At 40.0% G+C, this 25,893-nt stretch overlaps 1 long non-coding RNA gene across 1 annotated transcript; it reads right to left on the bottom strand.

The window, feature by feature from the left end:
* Positions 1 to 1,507: 1,507 nt before the first annotated feature.
* Positions 1,508 to 4,542, bottom strand: LOC138917191 (uncharacterized). The gene is made up of 2 exons (XR_011424890.1): positions 4,237 to 4,542; positions 1,508 to 1,850 (listed from the first exon to the last, which is right to left on the bottom strand). It is a non-coding gene; the product is annotated as an uncharacterized lncRNA (long non-coding RNA).
* Positions 4,543 to 25,893: the final 21,351 nt, after the last annotated feature.

Here is a 25,893-nt window from a genome sequence, read left to right as displayed (position 1 = left end):
AACTAATCTGCCCTTGAAGGTTCTTTCTTGTGAGAAGGGGGCCCGGCCAAGGATTGGTGGGTGAGCAAAAAGGAGTTGCTTTGCCTGCACCTCCACTGGCCTCAAAGCAGGGCCTTGCTACTCTATGTAGAAGCTGAGTTATGGAAAATGTGTGGCAGGGGTGTCCTGGGCTTGGGGCTGGGGTGTGTCATGCGAAGGAGCAGGGTGAGGTGTGTTCCAGGACATGCAGCAGGGATGCTGTGGGCAAGGAACCTGGAGTAGGGGGCCTGAGCAGTCCCTTTCCTTCTCCTCGGGTCACTCCCAGGCATCCTGCTGGCTTCACTCCTGGCCTGTGTACCTCCCTCCTTCAGGTGTCACCTCCAGTGTCTCTGGAGTCCCTGCTCTGCCAAAGAAGTCTCAAACTTCATAAAGAGAGTGTAGATATGAAACACTGCAGTCAACACCTAAAAAATGTGTATAAATTGTCTTCCCAAAGTTCCATTTTTAGGCATCAGTTCTAAACAAATAGAGATTTGTGGACTCAAGTATACTTACAGTAGAGTTATGAGAGTGAAAAATTGGTAATGGTCCAATTGTTCACCAGCTGGGGCTGCTGAGTAAATTGTGATGTGTGACCAGTGAGAATGCACAAGGGAATAAGAATGACTCTGCATGTCCACCTGGGGGACATCAGGTACTAGGAGAGCACAGCCCTCCTCTATGCGCCGTTACAGACACACACACACACACACACACACACACACACACACACACACAAGAACATACCCACCACTGCACTTGAAAGGAAAGGACTGTACATATGTTATCAACTTATTATGTGCAATTACTTCTTGGTAGAAGGAGCGTATCTTTCATTCTTATTCATATTAAAATCATTGTTTTACTAAATGTACATTAATTATTAGCCTCGAACCTTAAACTGTATAATGCACTTTATTACATAATATGTTAGTACTAAATGGAAGTATTTAGTGTGTGATTTTAATACTTTTGTAATATATACATTAGAAAAATGCAACCATCTCCTTTCAAAGGAAATGAAAGATTTGAAAGGTGTCTCACTGCCCGAGACATTTGCCTTATACTTTCCAGCTCTTTTTTCACACTTATAAAATGATCCCTATCCCAAGATGATGAAATGTTTAATATCGAGGCTTCATTTTTATATGAAATCTTTGATCTATCAGGGATTTTTCTTCTTAATAAAAACTGGTATTTTTCTGAAAACAGCCAAAAAATCTTCATCACTCTCCTCCTACTTTACATAGCCAGACACAGAAGGCCATATATTGTAGGATTCCACTTATGGGAAGTATCCAGAAGAGATAAATCAGTGGAATCAGAAAAAAGATCAGTGGTTTCCAGGGACTGGGGGTGAGAGGAGGGAAGACTGACTGATTCATGGGTACAGGGTTTCTCTGTGATGAAAATGTTCTTGAACTAGATCGTGGGGATGGTTGTACAACATCTTGAGTGTACTTCATGACAGTTAAGTGTACAATTAAAATGGATAGAAGAGTTAAATTTAATTTAAGTGAATATTATAAGATAAAATATGGGAAACCATTAAGTAAAAGTAAGATAAAAACAAATAGTTGAAACCATGCTCTTACAAGGGAGGGGAAGGGATTCTCGGGGGCAGTAGCGGGCACTCCTTGCAGCTCAGTAGCTGAGGCTAGTTGCGGAGATGATGTAGGTGGTTGTTCTAGGTCTTAAAGTTCAATGAGAGCAGTGGCTTGAGCCTCCTCTGGCTGTGAATCTGAATCTGTGGCTCTGAGCTGTAGCGGGCTCTAGCCTTGGAGCTGGCCCTAGTTCTTGAGGTTCTTCTGGATCTTGCTCTGGAGCTTCTGCTATAGGTCCAAGAAAAGAAAATATCATCACCATTACTTCCTTTGCATGTCCCTCTCACACAAAGGAAGACTCTCAGACCAATCACTGAAGTCTCAATGCAAGAACCAAGACCCAGAAAGTCTTTCCAGACTGTAGTCCATAGGAATAGTGATTTGAATCACCTCATTTTTCCTGGCCCAACCCAAGCCTCTGGAGGCTCTGCTCTGTGTGGCCTTGCCCAGTACCATCCCCTCCACACATGCCCACTCACTCTTACAGTTCCTACCACCTCCACTAACCTCACCAGATGAAGGGAGGATGCATCAGTATCTAGATGAGACCAGAAGGATGTCACATCAACTGTACTGTGGACAAGTACATGCTTGTAAATTCTAATGTGTTTGTCTGAGTCCTGACTAGACTGGTGTCCTGGAGGGCAGGGTTGTTTTCCTGTGGGTTGAATCATGATCAATGCCTAGAAAAGTGCCTGTGCCAGTGGGGCTTCCTATGGATTTAAGGAATTAATGAGCTCCAACCAGCCCCATCACAGATACTTGAGTGGGCCTGGGCTCCCCCTGCTCACCTGAGGGATCCCTTCTCAGGCTTCACCCAAGACAGGCACCCCTGGATGGAACCTCAAATCTTCTTTTCAAATGGGAATACAGCTCACCTCAAGGCCACAGGGACAGTGGGACATGAGGCTGAGGCTTCAACATGGGGAAGCAAAATGATCATTTTAACATGACCACAGCCCCCCCAGGACACCTATTAACAGGATAAGGTACCCTCAAAGCACTTGAGTCCTTAAAATAACTTTATGAGGTTAATCCTCAATTAACTCCCCTCTTTGGAGGAACAAACTGAGGCTTAGAGGGGTGTAGCAACATTCCCAAGACTAACAGCTAATAGGTAGTTGAATCATCACTCTGCTTTGGAGAGATGGAGCACTCCCTTTTCCAATAGCAGGTGCCACTCCTGTTGGCTGGTAGCAAACTCTCTGTAGGTATACAGCAATGTGGGGATGTAGTGGAGGTCGCTGCTCAGGAAGGCAGGGACCAGAGGCTCCAGTTCTTTCTCTGGCTTGCTGGCCTAGACAGTCCACACCAAGCAGGTCTCATTCCTGTTTATTATTTATGTATTTTCCCCCTGGGGTGGGACACAGGGGAGTCATGCACTCAGAGGCAGCACCAAGGCCGCCAGGAGTGTTTTTGGCTGAAACTCAGACTGAATACTCAAGCCTTCAGTTACCTGAGGCAAGAGGTGATTCATGAGTGCCAATGGCAGTCAAAACTTTCTGGACATTAAAATTACAATTTGAGGTCAGGAATAATTAAATGTATTAATATCTTAGCTCAGTTTGTCATCTGAGTATTGGCAGTACCTCCCTGTATTACTATCATCATCACTGTGATTTCTAACGAAACATCCCACTGTAGAGATGAGAACATGTAAGATAATAGGACATGAAGCACTATTCAGTGAAGCACTAGTGAAATGGCAACAGAAGGCCCTACTTCAGTGAAGGGCTGAATTTTTGCGATAGTCAGTCTCCCTTCTGGAATGTTGTGCAAATCAGTGAGGCCCCAGGTCCTGACCTCGAGGAGTCATGGGGATGTGTCCCTCAGGACAGGAAATTATAGAGCAACAGACATAAGACTGTGAGCCCCATGTCCTTTTGGGTGAGAGCATCCCTACTAATCATGATGATGTATAAAACATGGAGACGGTGCCGAAAGGCTCACACAACAACATGGACATCTGGGGATGGGAATTAAAACAGCAAAATTCTCAGAAAAGTGCAAAAGGACTTTTGACTGAACATGAGGTGAAATGTTTCAAATATCCTTTTTCAGATATTCCTATAGATACGAGGACAGTGACTTTGCATGTGGCCAAGGCAGGGGCTGGCAAGCCAGGGCAGGTTGGGGGAGGAGATGGGGATACATATTCTTTTGGGGGCAGGAATCTAGGAGGGAGCCAAGGGGAATATTAGGGCTTTCTGGGGCCTGGGGTCCTCTTTGACTGTATGGGGGCCCTGGGTGTTGGCATCTCCTCAGCGCCTGCACTCACCCTGAGCCAGCGTGGGACTCTGTTGGTGGTGTGGGGCATCTTCTTCTCCTGCAGGGACATGGAGTAGAGGACCCCACTAAGACAGTGTCTGGTGGCCAGGCAGAAAGCTTTAGAGCCCTGTCTGGCTGTCTTTGGTGGTTCTCACACCCATGCAACTCTCCCCACTACAGACGCACACCACAGTCTGCACAGACCTCCACCAAGGTCACAAAACACGTAAGCACCTGGATTAACATTGGCATTGATAAGAAGCACCTCAGAAATCCCCTTTCTACCCTGTCAGCCCTGACCTTGAGAGTGAACATGACAGGACCACCAGGTTATCAAACCACTCACCAATCTATTTCTGCCAAGGTCAAATCTTCATCACATGTCCCTCTTCCCCTGTGCTGATGAGGAGGGGATGGGATTCTTCCCAGTGAGGGCTCAGAGATTTGGCCTGGCCTAGACTGGTCTGACCTAGGCCACTTTGAATTACTTTAGGGGACCTCCTGGCAGATGGCCAGAGGCAGTGGGGAGGAGGGTTGAGCCATTGTCTGTAGCATCTGAAAAGGCTCTCATTCCAGGGTTTCCTGAAGCCAGAGCCCTTGTTAGGGGGCTAACAGCAAAACGTCTTTTACCGTCAAGTGCCTCTTGCCAAGTGAGCTGGGTATGAGGCTGTTACTAGAATGTGGGTTCCTGGTTACAGGGGTTCTAAATTCTGTTGGCGTCCATTGTCAAAGAAGTAACGTCACTTCCTGGGGCCCCCTTACCTGAGTGCCCTCCTCACATAACACCTATTCAAACAGTCCCACTGTTTGGGGTGACTCCTCACCTCAATTCTCCATACAATACCATATCTGCACCCAGGTACATGAAAATACCCCTCTCCACAGGGCCCTAAGAATATCTGAGTGCAGCCAGGGTCCCAGCTTTGAGACAGATCTGGGTTCAAATACAACTCCTTATTGTTACCTGTTCTTGATCCTGGATAAGCCACTGTGCCTCTCAAGGCTTTCTGTCTCCTATCTACACAATAGGGATTACTGTAGCATATACTTCCTAGGGGTGTCCTCAGGCATAAGTGGGATAATACCCACAGAATTGGAGGAGTGGTGTCACATGTACGTAATGCTTCCAACCTATTTTTTCTTCCTCTTATCACTTCCCTTGTGTCTGCTTCTCTTCTGACCACATCCCAAAATCCTTACATCTAATGTCACTGTATGTGTGTGTGTGTGTGTGCATGTGCATATGTGTGTGTTTGGTAGTGCTCAAATTCTAGGCGCACAGAAAAAACAGACCCCACATATGGAGGGATGGGCAAAAGCTTCCCAAGATCTTAGGGCTTCTAATCTCCAAAGCAAACCCTATGGGAGGGTTTCAAGCCATGGTCTAGAAGATGGAAACACATCCTTACCTCTGCACTTTGCCTGTCATGTGCCATGGGTCAATCCCTCCCTCACTAAGGGCTTCAATTTCTCAATTATCTAGTAAGGGATTAAATTGACAATGGGTCAGCTTTCTCCACCCTGGATGTAATGTGGACAGGGGTTCTGACTCAGGGGGTTCCCCTCTCCTGGGCTCCTCAGACAAGAACTTGCCAAATGCACATCTAGGCTTCTGAATGCTCACCCTCACCTACATGCCACCTCCATATATGTACATAGCCCTTTCCAGAGGCCCCTGAGAAAGCCTGGGTGCAGCCAGAGCCCCAAATTTGAGTACCGAGTGCTGGGTTCATGCCTTGTTCCACATGCTTACCAGCCTGTGATTCTGGTCAAGGCACTGAATTTCCTGGGGTCTTCACCTTCTGCCCTTAGTGACTCCCCATGCGCACCATCTCCTGGTCTACATATCCCTCTGTAATCTGTTCCCCTTGGGAAGGGAGACCAAGAGACAGAGAGTCACAGAGGCCTTCAATCTGGACAGGGTTCTGCCAGTACCCCTGAGTGAGCTCAGATCCTGAGTGAAGCAGGTCCTGCCTCAGGTGAGACTGCAGCCTGACATCCTGAGAAACTCTGGGAGAAGCACCCAGCTGAGCGCTGCTGGATTCCTGGTCTACTGACACTGAAAGATTATAAATGTTTGTTGGTTAAGCCACTCAGCTTGGCGAAATGTTGCCATACTGCAATAGCAATAGATCACTCTTATGGTTCTCCTGCCTCAGGCCCTGTCCCTGCAGCCTCCCTCCCCTACTCTCCTCCCAAGCTCCTCCAGCCACACTCACCTACAGTCTAACCTCCTCTCTGTCCAAACTCACTTCTACCTCCAAGAGCCATACTGTGTGCCTTCTGGCAGGCTAATGACATCCAGATTTGTGCAGGGTTGGCTCTTTCCTGCCATGCTGCTGGAAATATAAATGTCACCTCTGTGCAGCCTTTTCAGAGCCATCACATAGAGTAATCCAGCACTCCATTTAGCACCAGTTATTTTCCCATGAGGCATTTACTCTTTTCATTCACATTTTCATTTTTGTGGATTTTCCCATCATCCCTTTGAGACTGTGAACTCCTAGAGGACAGGCACCTTGTTGGGCTTTTCCAGAACTGGCATTGAGTACTCAGGGCACAGTTGCTGAATGAATTGATAAGAGGATCCATCCTACTACTGGCCCGCTCAATTGTTAGAGCCAATTTTACTTTGGTCATATTAATTTATTAGGTTGATACTATTTATGTTGGTCCTGTGATTTAAACTTTTTTGGGTATATTTGTTTATGGTAACTCACCAAATAACTCCCCAAATTTCAGTAGCACACCACTATATATTTTCCTGCATAACAATTCTGGGTGTGTGTTCAGATTGGAGAGACCACATTCTTTTATGTGGTCCTTCAGGAACCCACAGTTCTTCCATATGTGCCTAGGACATCATGTTCATCTGCATCCATCAGCATAAGGGAGAAGAACATAAAGAAATGTATGTGGGGGGAATTTATCAGCGAGGGGTAGAATGGCACATATCAGTTCCTTTCCTCTTCCTTTGGGAAAAACATGATCATATGGCTGCTAGGGATGCTGGATATTGGAGTCTAGCTGTGTGCTCCAAGAAGGGAGAATGTATTTATGTGTGTGTGTGTGTGTGTGTGTGTGTGTACTAGAGGAAGATTGGCCCTAAGCTAACATCTGTTGCAAATCTTCCTCTTTTTGCTTGAGGAAGATTGGCCCTGAACTAACATCTGTACCAACTTCCCTGTACTCTATATGTGGGTCACCACCACACAGGGTTGATGAGTGGTGTAGGTCTGCACCAGGGATCCAAAACCACAAACCCCAGGCTGCTGAAGCAGAGTGTGCTGAACTTAGCCACTTTCACCACTGGGCTGGCCCCCTGAGAATGGGTTTTTATGGATGATGAAAGTTCTCTGAAACAATGAGTGACTCATTTACATTCATTGTGTTTTTCAAATCTTTATTGATTGTTAGCATATGCCAAGCACTGTGCTAAGAGCTGGATGGAGACTTGATTGAGCTGTATTCTTGTCTGGGAGAAGCTCCCAATCTAGAGAGGGAGACTAGACATGGTATGAAGTGCCTTCTATCTTAAGAGAAAAAGATAAAGTGAAAGTGCTATGGAAGTTCAGTGAATAAATCTAGATTTGGGAGCTATCACTTGGTCATATCAATTGAATCTCTCTTTCAGACTTAGTCAAAATATGGTTCCTGGTGGAAGATGACTGCAGGAACTATAGAAGTATTTAGTTATGTACAAGACACAATTATGAATACTATGCAGCCAGTAAAATTAAATATTAAAAAATATTAAAAGGCAGGGGTAATTATTTGTTTTAAATGAAAAGTGAGTGTGAATTAGGATGATCTAATTTTTGGAAAAACTTTTTGACTACATTTAGATCAAAGTATGCAAATATGTTGAATCATAGTTTTCTGATTTTCTAAAATATTTGTAATTTTAATATGTTCAAAGAATTCCATAAATATGCTCTGTTGTGATATGTATTCAAACATAGATACATAGACATATACGTCCATATATATGCAGTAGCGTGTTACATAATGACTTATATAGATGAGTAGAATATATTGAAAATAGGAGCTCTAGTCCTGATTTTTGGAACATATTTTACTGGATGTCCTTGTCATCTTAAATTCATCATGTACAAAACTAATTTTTGAAAGTTCTTCTTTCTACAAACACTTTCTCATTTTGTTTTAATGTTAACATTGCTTTATAACATTACATAAATTTCAGGTGTACATCATTATATTTGACCTTCTCTGTACACTACATCCTGTTCACCACCAAAAGTCTAGCTGTAATCTGTCACTGTAAAATTGTTCCCCTTTATACATTGTGCTCTCCCCATCCACCTTCCCCACTGGTAACCACCAATCTGCACTCTACAGCAATGTGGCTGTTAGTTGTTGTTGATTTATCTTCTACTTGTGAGTGAAATAATATGGTATTTGTCTGTCTTTATTTGACTTATGTGCTTAGTATAATACCCTCAAGTTCCATCCATGTTGTCACAAATGGCAAGATGTCATCTGTTTTACGGTTGACTAGTATTCCATTGTGTATATATAGACACCACATCTTCTTTATCCATTCATCTGTTGATGGGCACATAGGTTGTTTCTATATCACATAGGATGTTGGCTATTGTGGATCATGCTGTAATGAACATAGCAGCGCATATATCTTTTTGAATTAGTGTTTTTATTTTCTTTGGATAACACTCAGGATTACAATACCTGGATCACACGGCAGTGCTATTTTGAATTTTTGAGGAATGTCTATATTGTTTTCCATACTGGCTGTGCAAATTTACATTCCCACCAGAAGTATACCAGTGTTCCCTTTTCCTCACATCCTCTCCAATCCTTGTTAATAATAGCTATTCTGACAGGGGTGATGTGATATCTCCTTGTGGTTTCCATTTGCACTTTCCTCATATTAGTGAATATGAGGGAAACATCTCTTCATGTGCCTTATGTCCTCTTCGTAAAATGTGTGTTCAGAACTGCTGCCCATTTCTTATTTGAGATTTTTTTGGTTGTTGTTGAGCTGTATGAATTCTTTATATTTTGGGCATCAAGCCCTTAGTGGATATAAAATTTGCAGTTATCTTCTCCCAATATGTAGGTTGTTGTTTTGTTTGGTTGATGCTGTTTTTTTTTTAATGCAGAAGCTTTTTAGTTTGACGTAGTCCTATTTGTTTTTTTTAGTTTCCTTAGATAATTGACTAGAATTGTTCTTTATTCCATTCTTTTTGCATCTCCAATAATTGATCTCCTATTAATAATATTTTGAATCTATTTCCTGACATTATTTTTGAAATTCTAAAATTATTATTCCATTGTACTGTAGTCAAGAGTAATAGATGAGAGACAGAGAGATAAAGACACAGATAGACAAAGATATCATCATAACAGTTAACTAACAATCCATCAAGACATATTGTTTTTCTACACAACTTTTATATAAATAAATATTATGTTTCTAAAAGATAGCATTAATTGTAATTTTCCTGCCTCAAATATTTACACGACTCCATTTCACCTACGTAATAAGATTAAAATTATTAGCATGACATTAAATAACCTTCATGGTTTGATTCTCTCAAACATCTTTTCCAACCTGAATCACCCAACTCTGCCTTATGTTCTTTCCTTGACTCCATGTGGCATCTACAGCACACGCTCTCTGTAAACACCCTACACGTCCACCTCTATGATTTGCTCCTGCTGTGCCCTCCACTCAGAATGGCTCTTTCCCTACTTCTCTTCATCTATGGACTGCAATCCTTCAAGGTCAGTTTCAGGATTAATTGCTGAATGATATTCTTCCCCAACTACCCACATTCATCTCATTATATTTCCTTGAAATCTTAAGCATTTTATCTCTGTTTTTGTTTTAATGCAATGGGATATTTGGTTTTGTGATATGTGAATTTTTGGTTTGCACTATTAGACTCAACAACAAGAGGACATGTCCTGTACTTGACATGTTGTGGTGTTTTTGTTTTTCTATTTTCTGTTCTGCCCCATTCCCTTAAATGGAATTGCTTGTCCACAAGTGTTATGGGAATATATAACTCCACTATTGTGTTTAGTACTTCGTATCTTCATTTATTGAGATTTACTTTTTAGTCAGTTCGACTTTTTATACTGTCTTTTTTTCTTCTCTAATTCTCTGACATGCAGTTGCCTCTTAAATGGACTTTTGATACATCGCTTATCTGTCCTGGCTTTGAGGACCTATGTTGAACATCCTGCTTCAACTTGCCCTTTACACTTCCCTCGGCCACTGTACTAGTCAGTACAAACACTGACACTGTAGTTGTCAAGCTTTCTGAGTACAAACGAACACAATTTCAAATTTAGTTACACTGGGACCTTTCTATCGGGGTGTATGAGAGATTACAGAATTGATGTTAAGTTTCTAGTAAAATGGAATTTTGTGAGCTTTCTCAGAAAAAGGGGAGAAAACAAATGAAGCATGACAGCCAGAGCTACAGTCAATCATACCACATACAATTATACCACAAGGAAAAAAAAAAAAAGCAAGCTGCTATGGGACACTGGACTCTCTTCCACATATAATGCACTCCACAGCTGCCATTCACTTGAATTCTCATCTTCCCTGTTGCTTGTAATGACTTGGTTCAGGTTGACAATATTGGACAGAAACCTCTCATTGTTGTGCTTATGATTCAGGCACAAGCAGGAGTTGCCCAAGGGCTGCAAAGAGATTGTATCTGGACATTTTGTTACACGTAATGATGTCCATCAAGATTGCACAGTAAGTTCTGTGCAACTTGAGGAATACCTAGGTGTTCTGAAGTTAAAAAAAAATTACAAGTGTCCAAAATTCCATCCCTTTGTCTGTTCAACATCCATACACACTCTTCTCCTAAAAGTATCACACCTAAATAGACATCCCCTTTGTAAAAGAGAAAATGTACATTTACCTTCTATTCCAAGAGAAACATTGGAAAATATCATCAGTGCTACATCTAGCAACCAATCTACATATCTGGTAGCTATCCTTTTCTCTCTTTGTTTTTTTTTAAAGATTGGCACCTGAGCTAACAACTGTTGCCAATCTTTTTTTTTTCTGCTTTATCTACCCAAAGCCCCCCAGTATATAGTTGTATACTATAGTTGTGGGTCCTTCTAGTTGTAGTATATGGGATGCCGCCTCAACGTGGCCTGACAAGCAGTGCCATGTCCGCATCCAGGATCCGAACCAGAGAAACCCTGGGCCACCATAGCGGAGCACACGAACTTAACCACTTGGCCAAGGGGCTGGCCCCGCTATTCTTTTACTAATTTTATCAAAATATTCTTGGAACATCTCTCACACAACACCATGCAGAAATAACAGTAACAAGCAGATCTCAAATTCTGGCAAGGATTAAGTAGTTTTTATGCAACTAAGCTTTCTGCCAAGAAGGCTATATTTTTATTTAAAGACAAACAAACAATGACCATCTACAGTTGTTTGAAGACCCTGGAGAGCAACCAAGGGATCCAGGACTTGAACATCCAGGATCCTGGGGAGAAAGAAAACATGGCGGTGAGTTAGAGATTCCTCTCCATGTTTTCCCCTTGGCATATTTGCTGATTTTCAGCACTGGGCATTGAGGCTATCTTAGGGCCACCTAGTCCGTCAGATCTGATGGGCCAAGATCCCACAGAAAAGGCACCATAGACAGGTTAGCCCCGCATTCTGTGTAGCTTTTGCTGTCATATCAAATCCTAAGCTTTGGAAAGGTGAGTAGCTTAAAATTAAATCAATCACTAGATATCAAGAGGTTATGTATCTAAGCAGAACTTCCATTAATCTCATGGTGCTGGGGATAAAAATTTGAGTTCAGCGTTCACCAATGAGGAAGAGTGTTACAGCTTGGCTGGAAAACCTAGAAAGTCTATTTAATAGGACTAAAGGCAGTACAGAAATAGGTTAGTCTTTAAACAGCTTGAAACCTAGACTCATAACTACTTGCTTTTGATTGAATCAGGCTTCCCTTCTCCTGGTATAGATGCCTGAAATAAGAGGATTCAATTCTATCTGGAGGAAAATAATATCCCTTACGGCCTGTACAAATTTGTATACACAATGATGAGCACTTAATGATAAATTGTATGGTGCACTAGGATACAGGACCAAACGACTAAATCTAAGAAAACTGACAATAGGAACAGATTAACTGGTTATCTAGAAATTAAAATTATCAGACATGATCTTTAAAGAAATTGTAATTAATATATTGAAAATAGATAACACAATGATGAGTTTTAACAGAAAACTGTATAAAAATAAATGGAAATTACCGCAAAGAAAAATATTACTAAAATTAATACTTCAGATGAGATAATAAAGATTGGACAGAGAACCAAAAAGTATTAATGAACTGGTAAACATGTCAGTAAAAAACATCCAGATGGGGGGCGATCCAGGTGTTGCAGTGGTTAAATTTGCACATTCCGCTTCAGGGGCCCAGGGTTCCCAGTTAGGATCCCAGGTGTGGACCTACACATCACTTGCCAAGGCATCCTGTGGCATGTGTCCCACATGTAAAGTAGAGCAAGAAGGTCACAGATGGGCACCGTCTTCCTCAGCAAAAAAGAGGAGGATTGGTGGCAGATGTTAGCATAGGGCCAATCTTCCTCAAAAAAACAAAAATATCCAGACAGAAGCTCAAAGAAACTAAAAGATAACAAAGACAGAAATGAATGCCAAATGCGCATGGAGCATGGTGAAAAGCTCTGAGTCATATATAACTGTAATCCTGGAAGGAAAGAAAAGAAATAGTCAAATAGGCATAACAAGTAAAATAATACTGGTCACAAGTTTCCTAAAATAGATGAAATACATCAAATCATATAGTCAAGAAAATGTTTGAATCCCATGCAAGATAGAAACCAAACCAAACCAAACCAAACCAAACAAACCCCACTAAATCACATCATTGTCACACTGATGAATATCAACAAAGGGATGAGTGGAATTTAGTGGAAAAAAATGGTGCTCATTTCAGTATATAGTGCTGTGTCAACTGGATAACCATATGTAATAATAAAAAATCCTGATGCCTACCTCACAGTAAACACAAAAATTTACTTGGAATTGATCATAGATCTACAAGTAAAAGCTACAAACAGTAAGACTCCTAGAAGAAAACACCAGAAAATAACTTTATAACTTTAGAGCAGGAAGATTTCCTAAGCAGGACAGAAAACCACAAACTACAAAAAATAAATATAAATTTGATTTATCAAAATCAAGAAGTTTTCTATTTGCAAAGTACAAAAAAAGTACAATAAAACCTAAAAAGAAAGACAAGAAATAAAACTACATGGAGAGCTCAAATTCATTACTGAAAAATATTAAAGAAGACCTAAATCATTAGAGGAATATGCCACGATTGGGAATCGGATGACACAATTTTGTAAAGATATCACCTCTCCCTAAATTGATCTTTAGATTCAATTAAATCATCAAAATTCTAGCAGACTTTTTGAGGAAATTTATAAGCTGAATCTTGTAAAGACACAAGAAAAAACAAGAACATCGTCAATAAAATTGGAGGACTTATCCCAGTGGATATCAAGTTTTATCTTACAGCTAATAAAATTAAGAAAGTATGATAATGGCACAGGGAGGAACGAAGACACTGAAGTAACAAAAAAGAATTTTAAAAAAGACACACAAATCCATCTATCAATCATTTTTGTCATAGTATAGTAGGGGAAAGATGGCCTTAAATAAATTGCACTGGATCCATTGGGTATCCACTTGGGATAAAAGGAACCTTGAACATAACTGCATGCCATACAGGCAAGTCACTTCTAGATGGAATAAAAAGCTAAATATGAAAGAGAAGAAATAGTTTCTAGAAGGAAACATAGAATAGCATCTTCATACACTGCAAAGCAGAACACAAAAATCATTAAACAAAAAGGAAAGGGCCGATCATTTAAATTCATGCACATTAAGAAATTCTGAAGCAAAATGCATGCCTACATGCCTACAGGGCATAGCATGAAGAAAAGTCAAGTCAAAACTCCATTTATCACCTGGCTCCCAATAGTGCTCACTCTGATCAGTAGAGACAAATGGGATTCGGAGACCCCAGGGAGTAGCACTAACTCAGAGTCCTATCTAATCATAGTAAGAGGATGTTGGTATTCCCATTCCAGAATATCAACCACAGGATGTAACTTCTTTGGAGATTCACAGAAGGAATATTCAAAAGAAGAACTTGTGCTACTAGAGTCATTCCTCAAACATACTCGGTTTCTCCTTCATTATAGTCTCTGGGTCTGTAGGACTGAAACTGATCTATGAAGTGGATGAGAAGCTATCACTGTCAGATATCTATTTGCCAGAGTCAGAGATTTTATTCTTATTTTTAAAATTAAATAGAGAACTCAGGACTTTGGGTTGACAAGATGGCATTGATTCATCTCTGTCTCTGCTCCTCTACCCTAGGTACCATCATAAACACTGCAAATAATAAAAGGAACAACAAAGGAGAACTTCAAAAGGTGGTAAAAGGAAGGCGAATTGGTCAGGGGTCCCAAGTCTGGAAGAACAAACTTTATCCGCCATCCAACAAGAGAGGTAACCCAGGCCCAGTGTTTCCCCACTCCCAATATGGCAACAGAAGGTAGCCCAGGTAGGCTCATTCCTCCACGGGGTTAAATGTGAGTCCTGCCAATAATTCTAGGTGAGCCCAGGGCCACCATCCAGTGAGACTGATTGATTAGAAACTCGTTTAACTGTAAGTAGCCAAGGTAAAGGATCTCCTTTTCCCACAAGCCTCAGCCTCTCCTGGCTCCCCACCTCTGCACTCTTCTCTCTCTTCACACAACACATGGTCCAGGAGCACTACTAAGAGGAATTGAAATGAATAACAAATAGCCCAGCCTGGAAGGTGCACTCCTTTCCCTCAAAGTCTGAGACTCCCCTCCCCACCCATGAGAAACTGTGCAGCTAGGGACTCAGGGAAGAGGATTCAGACCACCCTCAGCAGCCAGCCAGGGAAGTGCTCTTTATCCCTGCAGGCCAGAGACTTCCTCTACTCACTTAGAGATGCCAAGGAACCAAGCTCAGGGAAGCTCCCTCTTTACCTTCAAGCAGCACTATGAGGAACCAGTGAGAGCGCCAGTGGCATGAGATACACTAAACAGACCAAAACAGTGATGCAAAACAGAAAATTGGGTTGTCATTGGAAATCGACCTCCAAAATTAGCATCAACTTTTTTGTTTAATTTATATTTTCTATTGTTTGCCTGTTTTAAATTTTATTGATTTCTCCTCTGTCTTTATGCCTTTATTTTTTCTTATGGTTGTTTCTGATGTATTTTACTTTTCTAATTTCTTGACAAAGAAGGATTAATGATTCTTCATTCTTTTCTAATATATAAATTCAATTCTCTTCATTCTTTTTTTCCTTCTTAGTTCATCAAACTGGATAACCTCAATTGATGCGTCTTTACATTTGCTGATTTTTTTTTCTATCTGCTCAAATCTCCTGTCAAGCTGCTCTAATATATATAAGTACTTAGTGCTATAAATATTCCTTTCACCAAATCTTTAGCTGAATCTCACGTATTTTGGTACGTTCTACTTCCATTTCCACTGAGTTATATGCAATTTTTAATTTCCTTTGAGACTTCCTCTTTAACCCATTGATTCTATGGAAGTCTATTATATAATTTCAATGTTTTTGGAGATGGTTTGCTTTTTCTCTTATTGACTTTTTCTGCTTTGATTCCATCATAGTCAAAAAACACCCTCTATATAGATATAGAGAAGGTTATTTATATGATCTTAATTCAAATTAAATTTTTTGGGTTTGCTTTATGGCCCAGGATATGGATATGGTTTATCTTGGTGAATGTCCCATGATCATTTGGAAAAAAAGGAGGCATTCTTCTCTTGTTTGCTGGAGTGTTTTATAAATGGCAGCTAGATCTTGTTGATTGTGTTGATTTAATTTTCAATATCCTTGCTGAGTTTATGTCTAGTATTTCTGAGTTTCTGAAACTGAGTTGTTAATTCCAGAACCCTATTTAGTTTTGAGTTTCTAATACCCAAAGAAAGCCTCATACCCATTAAGCAGTCATTCTCCCTATGGCCCTCTCCTAGACCCTGACAATCGATAAATCTATGTTCCTTCTTTGTGGATTTAACTATTCTGGACTTGTCAGGTACATGCTATTGTCTGAGCTACTCATGGACATATAAATTAAATCACACAATACGTAGATTTTTACCATTATAAATTGTCCTTCTATGTCTCCAGTTACATTTTTTATTTTTTATTAATGTTATGATAGATTACCACCTTGTGAGATTTCAGTTGTACATTATTGTTAGTCATGTTGTGGGTACACCACTTCCCCCTTTGTGCCCTCCCCCCACCCCCCTTTTCCCTGGTAACCACCTATCAGATCTCCTTGTCAATATGTTAACTTCCACCTATGAGTGGAGTCATATAGAGTTTGTCTTTCTCTGACTGGCTTATTTCGCTTAACATAATACCCTCGAGGTCCATCCATGTTGCTGAGAATGGGCCAATTTTGTCTTTTTTATGGCTGAGTAGTATTCCATTGTGTATATATACCATATCTTCTTTATCCACTCATCAGTTTCTGGGCATGTAGGTTGGTTCCACGTCTTGGCTATTGTAAATGAGGCTGCGATGAACATAGGGGTGCAAGGGACCCTTGGGATTTCTGATTTCAGGTTCTTAGGATAGATACCCAGTAATGGGATGGCTGGGTCCTAGGGTATTTCTATTTTTAACTTTTTGAGAAATCTCCATACTGTTTTCCATAGTGGCTGTACCAGTTTGCATTCCCACCAACAGTGTATGAGGGTTCCTTTTTCTCCACAACCTCTCCAACATTTGTCGCTCTTGGTTTTGGATGTTTTTGCCAATCTAACGGGTGTAAGGTGATATCTTAGTGTAGTTTTGATTTGCATTTCCCTGATGATTAATGATGATGAACATCTTTTCATGTGTCTATTGGCCATATTTATATCTTTTTTTGAGAAATGTCTGTTCATGTCCTCTGCCCATTTTTTGATCGGGTTGTTTGTTTTTTTTGTTGTTAAGCCATGTGAGTTCTTTGTATATTATGGAGATTAACCCTTTGTCGGATAAGTGGCTTGTAAATATCTTTTCCCAATTAGTGAGCTGTTTTTTTGTTTCAATACTGTTTTTCCTTGCCTTGAAGAAGCTCTTTAGTCTGATGAAGTCCTATTTGTTTATTCTTTCTATTGTTTCCCTCAACTGAGGAGTTATAGTGTCCGAAAAGATTCTTTTGAAACTAATGTCAAAGAGTGTACTGCCTATATTCTCTTCTAGAAGACTTATTGTTTCAGGCCTAATCTTTAGGTCTTTGATCCATTTTGAGTTTATTTTGGTGTGTGGTGAAAAAGAATGGTCAATTTTCAATCTTTTGCATGTGGCTGTCCAGTTTTCCCAGCACCATTTGTTGAAGAGACTTTCTTTTCTCCATTGTAGGCCCTCTGCTCCTTTGTCGAAGATTAGCTGTCCATAGATGTGTGGTTTTATCTCTGGGCTTTCAATTCTGTTCCATTGATCTGTGGACCTGTTTTTGTACCAGTACCATGCTGTTTTGATCACCGTAGCTTTGTAGTATGTTTTGAAATCGGGGATTGTGATTCCTCCGGCTTTGTTTTTCTTGCTCAGGATTGCTTTAGCAATTTGCAGTCTTTTGTTGCCCCATATGAATTTTAGGATTGTTTGTTCAATTTCTGTAAAGAATGTTCTTGGGATTCTGATTGGGATAGCATTGAATCTGTAGATTGCTTTAGTTAGTATGGACATTTTAACTATGTTTATTCTTCCAATCCATGTGTATGGAATGTCTTTCCATCTCTTTATGTCATCGCCAATTTCTTTCAAGAAAGTCTTGTAGTTTTCATTGTATAGATCTTTCACTTCCTTGGTTAAGTTTATCCCAAGGTATTTTATTCTTTTCGTTGAGATTGTGAATGGGATTGAGTTCTTGAGTTCTTTTTCTGTTAGTTCATTGTTAGTGTATAGAAATGCTACTGATTTATGTATGTTGATTTTATACCCTGCTACTTTGCTGTAGTTGTTGATTATTTCTAATAGCTTTTCTATGGATTCTTTGGGGTTTTCTATGTATAAGATCATGTCGTCTGCAAACAGTGAGAGTTTTACTTCTTCATTACCTATTTGGATTCCTTTTATTTCTTTTTCCTGCCGAATTGCTCTGGCCAACACCTCCAGTACTATGTTGAATAGGAGTGGTGAAAGTGGGCACCCTTGTCTTGTTCCTGTCCTCAGAGGGATGGCTTTCAGTTTTTGTCCATTGAGAAAGATGTTGGCTGTGGGTTTGTCATATATGGCCTTTATTATGTTGAGTTACTTTCCTTCTATACCCATTTTATTGAGGGTTTTTATCATAAATGGGTGTTGGATCTTGTTGAATGCTTTCTCTGCATCTATTGAGATGATCATGTGCTTTTTGTTTTTCATTTTTTTGATGTAGTGTATCACGTTGATTGACTTGCGGATGTTGAACCATCCCTGTGTCCCTAGTATAAATCCCACTTGATCATGGTGTATAATCTTTTTGATGTATTGCTGTATTCGGTTTGCCAGAATTTTGTTGAGGATTTTTGCATCTATGTTCATCAGTGATATCGGCCTGTAGTTCTTCTTCTTTGTGTTGTCCTTATCAGGTTTGGGTATCAGAGTGATGTTGGCTTCATAGAATGTGTTAGGGAGTACTCCATCTTCCTCAATTTCCTGGAATAGTTTGAGAAGGATAGGTATTAAATCTTCTTTGAATGTTTGGTAGAATTCTCCAGAGAAGCCGTCTGGTCCTGGACTCATATTTTTGGGGAGGTTTTTGATTACCGTTTCTATTTCCTTACTTGTGATTGGCCTATTCAGATTCTTCATTTCTTCTTGATTCAGTTTGGGGAGGTTGTAGGAGTCTAGGAAGTTGTCCATTTCTTCTAGGTTGTTCAATTTGTTGGCACATAGTTTTTCATAGTATTCTCTTATGATCCCCTGTATTTCATTGGTATCTGTTGTGATTTCTCCTCTCTCATTCCTAATTTTGTTTATTTGAGATTTCTCTCTTCTTTTCTTGGTGAGTCTGGCTAAAGGTTTGTCGATTTTGTTAATTTTTTTGAAGAACCAACTCTTCGTTTCATTGATCCTTTCTATTGTCTTTTTGTTTCAATATCGCTTATTTCTGCTCTTATTTTTATTATTTCCCTCCTTCTACTGACTTTGGGCTTTGTTTGTTCTTCTTTTTCTAGTTCTGTTAGCTGTCATTTGAGGTTGCTTATGTGAGCTTGTTCTTGTTTAGTGAGGTGAGCCTGTATTGCGATGAATTTCCCTCTAAGGACTGCCTTTGCTGCATCCCAAATGATTTGGTATGTCGTGTTCTCATTTTCATTTGTCTCCAGATAATATTTGATTTCTTCTTTAATTTCTTTAATAATCCATCGTTTGTTCAGAAGCGTGTTGTTTAGTCTCCACATTTTTGCACCTTTCTCTGCTTTTTTCTTGTTGTTGATTTCTAGTTTCATAGCATTATGATCCGAAAACATGCTTGACATTATTTCAACTCTCTTGTATTTATTGATGCTTGCTTTGTTTCCCAAAATATGGTCAATCCTTGAGAATGTTCCATGTGCACTTGAGAAGAATGTGTAACCTGCTGTTTTTGGATCAAGTGTTCTATATATATCTATTAAGTCCATCTGGTCTAATTTTTCATTTAATTCTATTATTTCCTTGTTGATTTTTTGTCTGGATGTTCTGTCCATTGGTGTTAATGGTGTGTTGAGGTCCCTACTATTATTGTATTGTTGTTGATGTCTTCTTTTAGTTCTGTTAAGAGTTGCTTTACAAATTTTGGTGCTCCTGTGTTGGGTGTGTATATATTTATAAGTGTTATGTCTTCTTGGTGGAGAGTCCCTTTTATCATTATATACTGTCCCTCTTTGTCTTTCTTTATCTGTTTTGCTTTGAAGTCTACCTTGTCTGATATTAGTATAGCGACACTGGCTTTCTTTTGTTCGTTATTAGCTTGGAGTATTGTTCTTCATCCCTTCACTCTGAGTCTGTGTTTGTCTTTGGGGCTGAGGTGTGTTTCCTGGAGGCAGCATATTGTTGGGTCTTGTTCTTTGATCCATCCTGCCACTCTGTGTCTTTTGATTGGGGAGTTCAATCCATTTACACTTAGAGTGATTATTGAAATGTGGGGGCCTACCACTGCCATTTTATGTCTTGTTTTCCTGTTTTCTTCAATTTCCTTTGTTTCTCATCCCATGGTTTCATCTGTTCTGATGAAGAGCTGCTACTCTCTGTTGTTGTCCTTCTACTTATCTCCTCTGCTCTTGGTTTTCTAGTCCCTTTCCTTTTTTTGATTTTTCAGGAATTAGGGTTTTCCTGAGGATTTCCTGAAGAGGAGGTTTTGTGGCAATGAACTCCCTTAATTTTTGTTTATCTGGGAGAGTTTTTACTTCTCCATCGTATTTGAAGGATATTTTCGCTGGGTAGAGAATTCTCGGCTGTAGGTTTTTGTCCTTCAGATTTTTGAATATATCATTCCACTCTCTTCCAGCCTGTAAAGTTTCTGCTGAGAAATCTGCTGATAGCCTGATGGGGGTTCCTTTGTAGGTTACTTTCTTCTGCCTGGCTGTCCTTAGTATTTTCTCCTTGTTGTTGACTTTTGCTAGCTTCACTACTATATGCCGTGGGGTTGGTCTTCTTGCATTGATAAAGTTTGGAGATGTATTGGCTTCTGTCACCTGAATATCCATCTCTCTCACCAGATTTTCGAAGTTCTCAGCCATTATTTCTTTGAATAGGCTTTCTGCCCCTTTCTCCTTCTCTTATCCCTCTGGTATACCTATAATCCTTATGTTGCATCTCCTAATTATGTCTGATAATTCTCGGAGAGTTTCTTCATTTCTTTTTAGTCTCACTTCTCTCTCCTCCTCTGCCTGCAACATTTCTATATTCCCATCTTCCAAATTGCTAATTCTTTCCTCCACATTATCGGCCCTACTGTTCAGTGCATCTAGATTTTTCTTAATCTCCTCTATTGTGTTCTTCATTTCCAGTATTTCTGTTTGGTTCTTCTTTATAGTATCAAACTCTTCTGTGACATAGCTCCTGAACTCGTTGAGTTGTCTATCTGAATTCTCTTTTAACTCATTGAGTTTTTTAATGATGACTGTTTTGAAGTCATCGTCATTTAGGTTATATATTTCATTTTCTTTGGGATTGTTTTCTGTGTATTTGTTATTTTCCTTCTGTTCTGGAGATTTAATGTATTTTTTCATATTGCTTGATGTTGTAGATTTGTGCCTCTGCATAGAGATAGAGTTTAGTTGCTCCTTCCACTTGTTTCTGCTGATGTGGTGGGGGAGCAGCTGTTTATACTGCACCAACCAGGAACCCTATCCGCAGTTGCTAACTGGGCCTGGGCCCCTCCTCGTAGTCACAGTGGTCCTGTGGATTCCCTCTTCTGCCGTGGGGGCCGTCATGGGGGGCTTCAGGCTGCTGGTGCCTACTGTTGCAGCCCACCTAGACGTGCTCCCTCCTTGGGGTCTGCAACGGTGTTATGGGCTTTTCCAGTGGCCAGGGTAGGATCACTTATATTTGCCGCTCCGTCACTGTCGGCACCCACAAAATCTCACTTGTCCACTATGGGTCACAGCAGAGCTATTGGCATCTTCTACAGTCTGTGGTTAGTTAACCTAGCTATGCTACTTTTGTCCCGGGGTCTTCCAGCCTTGTGCCTGCCAGATGGGTGCTCTCTACTAGTGCTGTGCAGAGGCTTTCGCTGAGGCTGCTGTAAGCCTGTAGGGTTTCCCCCTAGGCTACGGAGCCGGGTGGCTGGAACTCCACCCAGCCCCAGTCCTGTTCCCCAGGAACTCGGGGAGCCCTTTGCCCTGTCTGGGGGATAGCTGGAGATCCTGATTTCAGTGGTAGCTGGTCAGCTGCTGCCCTGCCTGATATTCTCCTCTCTGGGACCCTCTTGGTGTTGTGGATGCTGGGAGAGGCCCCTCTGCTAATGGCAGATGGAGAGTTTTGTCTGCTGCCTGGGCGGAACTCTGGAGCTTCCACCCCAGGCCGTGGAGCCGGCCGCTGGATCTCCACCCAGCACCACTCCTCTCTGAGATCTCCGGCAATCGCTTGCCCCGCCGTGCAGGCAGTGTCAGCCGGGTGGCCGCCGCACCCTCTGTGATTCTCTCTGGGACCGTCCGGGTGCCATGGACTCAGGTGTGTAACTCTGGAGTTTCCCTCTGCGTTTAGGAGTAATTGCGGGGGGTTTAGGTAGGGCTCTGGTCACCTGTTTCCACCGTCGCTCCTCTGGTGTGTGCTCGCTCCTGCCCTAGGTGTGTGTTGATCTTCTGGGGGCGTCCGTTGGAAGAAAGCCACTTGCAGGTACTAGGCTGTTCGGTCGGGGTCGGAGAGTTTTCGCCTATCTCCACCTCCTCCCAGAGGGAAGTCCATCCGCCTTCCGATGTATAGTCGCGTGGGTCTCTCCGAAGTCCTGAGATGCTATCTGGATATCCTTTGTTAAGCGATGAGTGTCCAAACAATTGTAGACTCGAAGGGGGAGAGACAAAGAGGACTACTCACTGTGCCATCTTGGATCTTCCTCCTCTAGTTACATTTTTTTTTATTAGAGATCTATTTTTTTCTTATATTAGGTAGCTACTTCAACCCTTTTTTGGTACCATTACTTGGTGTCTATCTTTAAATCCTTTTACTTTCAACTTGTTTCTTTTTTTAATTTGATATGTGCCTCTTGTAGACAGCATATAATTGGATCTGTTTCTTTTGAATCCACTCTACTTATCTTTGCTTTTTAATTGGAGTGTTTAATCCATTTTCATTAATATAAGATAGGATTTACATCTGTCATTTTGCTATTTGTTTTCTCTTATGTATTTCTCTTATATCTTATGTTTTTTGTTCTATTCCCACGTTATTGCTTTATTTATGTTAAATAACATCTATTTAACAGGTCATTTAGTATACTATTTTAATTCCTTTGTTGTTTATTTTCCTACATTTTTTGAGTTATAGCTATCATGGTAATACTGGGGATTGTAATTAACATCTTAATTTATAACCATCTAGTTTGGATTAGTACTGACTTAATCTCAATTGTAATAAAAAACTTTCTTCCTATATAGTCCCATTCCTTCCCCACTATTTTTTTTTTTTGCTGTAACTATTACAAAATTTACATTTTATACATTGTATGCCCAGCAACATAAGCTTTAATACTTGGTTTGTGCAACTGTCTTTTAAATTATATAAGAGAATAAATGTGTTATAAACAAAAATTCTTTTATACTGCTTCTCATATTTTACTTATATATTTACCTTTACCAATGCTCTTTTTTTTATGTCAATTAAACTTACTGTCTAATCTTCTTTCTTTTCAACCTGAAGGGCTCCTTTTAGTATTGCTTGTAGGGAATGGCTGCTTGTGATAAATTCTCTCTGTTTTTGTATATCTGGAAATGTGTTTCTTCTTCCTTTATTAAAGAGTAGGTCTATTGGATATAGATTCTTGATTGATAATCATTTTCTTTCAACAGTTTGCATATGTCATCTGGCCTCCATGGTTTGTGAGAGAAATCAGCTGTTAGGTTCCCTTGTATGTGAGAACAACTTCTGTCTTGCTGCTTTTGACAAGTTTATTATGATGTGTCTATGTGTAGATTTCTTTGAGTTTATACTTTTTTGGGTTTGTTGAGTTTCTTGGATGTGTAGATTATTTCTTCAACAAATATTTCTCCAAATATTCTTTCTCTCCCTTTCTCTCTCTCTCCTTTTCTTCTAGGACACTCATTATTTGTATACTGATATGCTTGATGGTGTTCCACAGGTCTCTGATGCTCAGTTCAATTCTCTTCATTATTTTTTTCCTTCTCAGTTCATCAAACGGGATAATCTCAATTGATGCATCTTTACATTTACTGACTTTTTTTCTCTCTCTTCAGATCTCCTGTTGAGCCACTCTAGTGAATTTTTCATTTCCATTTTTGTACTTTTCAACTCTAAAATTGCTATTTGATTCATTTTTACAATTTCTAACTCCATACTGATATTCTCTATTTGGGGAGACAGCATTCTCATAATGTCTGTATGTCTTAACACACTTTTCTTTTAGTTCTTTTGACATATTTAAAATAACTGATATAAAGTCTTTTTCTAATAAGTCTAACTTCTGGGTTCCTGCATGTCTGTTTCTATTGATCACTCTGTGTGTGTGTGTGTGTGTGTGTGTGTGTGTGTGTGTGTGTGTATGGGCCATGCTTTCTCCTGTCTTTGCAAGTCTCATAATTTTTGTTGACAGACATTTTAAATAACACAATGTGGCGATCTTGGAAATCATAATCCTACCCTTCCCCAAGATTTGTTGTTTTTGCAATTTGCTATTGTTATTGCTGGGTAGAGATTTCCTTAAATGCCTGGGAACCTTAAGTCTCTTAGACTTTACTAAAAGGCTCTGTGTGAAGGTTGGGACATGCCTTCAACACTTAGGCAGGCAGGTTGACTACTATGCTTTAGCTTTTTCTTCCTGCTTGCACACAGTCTCCATTTCAACCAGAGATGAATGCTTAGGGCCTCTCTGGTCTTCACCAAGTATGTGCACAACCCTGGGCATGCACAGAGTTCTCTACATGCCTATGATCATCTAGATTCCTGGGTATATGTCACAGTTCTTCAAAGTCATTATAGGAATCTCATTCCTTAGCTTTCTTTTTAAGTATTTTGATTAACCAATTGTTCATCACCACTGTTATCAACTGTCTCAAGCATTAAGGGAGTTACATTGTGACCTCTAATTGTTTTTTGATGAATACCCCTGGGGAAAATGCTTTTCACACTTGTTGACCTCCAGGTCAAATCAAATAAAAACAGCCTTGTGATTATGGTCTTCCAGGGAACCATCAGACAAGTCACATAATGATAAATTCTCTGGATATGTACATTTGAAGGAGCTCCAGATACTTTCTCTTCCCTCTGGTGCACTCATGCTACTGTTTTTCATTGTGATTGTGGGCCATTGATTTTCAAGGCTACCACAAAGCTAGCTAGGAGCAGAATGTGAATGGTATAAGTTAAAACACGACAATCCTCACTGTTCTCACTAATATCCATCTATTTTTCTTGAATAAACATTCCCTAGATTGGTGCAAGCCTTTGGTAATTTGCTAGAGTTCTGAAAAAGTTGACTCTGACAAATTCCAACAGTTTTCTCCCTTTTATTGTGGAGGAGAGAGTTTTCAGAAGTCCTTAGTCCACTGTTTTTGTTGACATCACTCAAATTTCTGTGTTTTGGTCGGTTAATATACCATTTATATCCAAAGTAATTATTGATATGATAGTTCTTGTTTTTCATTTTACTCTTTTTCTCCTGTTTGTTTCTCTGATTGTTCCTCAGTATCTCTCTTTTTGCCTCCCTTGAGTTATTTGAACTTGTGTCAGGATTTCATCTTTATTTATTTATAGTATGTTTGAATGTATGTCTTTTTATCCAGTTGACAGTTTTCTCAACGGTTGCTCTGAGAATTACAACATAGATATGTGACAACACAGTCTATGATATCAAAATTGTACTAGTTCCAGTGAAGTATAGATACATCACTTCCATTTAAGTCTCTTTACATTCACACTTTTAAATATCAATTCTTGATTATTAGATGATATTATAATTTATGTTTTATCCATCAAATATGATTTATAAAACCCATGATGAAATGGATAGTCTGTAGTATGTACCCACATTTCTGCTTTTGTTGTTGTTTTTCTCTCTTCCTGATACTCTAAGATTTCTATTTTATAATTTCCTTTCTGTTTGAAGAACATCCTTACCTAATCTTCAAGGGCAATTCTGCTAGTAACAAACTCTTTCCCTTTTCCTTTACTGAGGTGTATTTATTTCTCCTTTATTTCTGAAGAATAGTTTTGTCTTATATAAT

The sequence above is a fragment of the Equus caballus genome, chromosome 1 (genome assembly GCF_041296265.1).
Source record: "Equus caballus isolate H_3958 breed thoroughbred chromosome 1, TB-T2T, whole genome shotgun sequence".
NCBI classification, from domain to species: domain Eukaryota; kingdom Metazoa; phylum Chordata; class Mammalia; order Perissodactyla; family Equidae; genus Equus; species Equus caballus.
The sequence above is the reverse complement of the archived record's forward strand: the minus strand, read 5'-3'. Positions and strand labels throughout refer to the sequence as shown.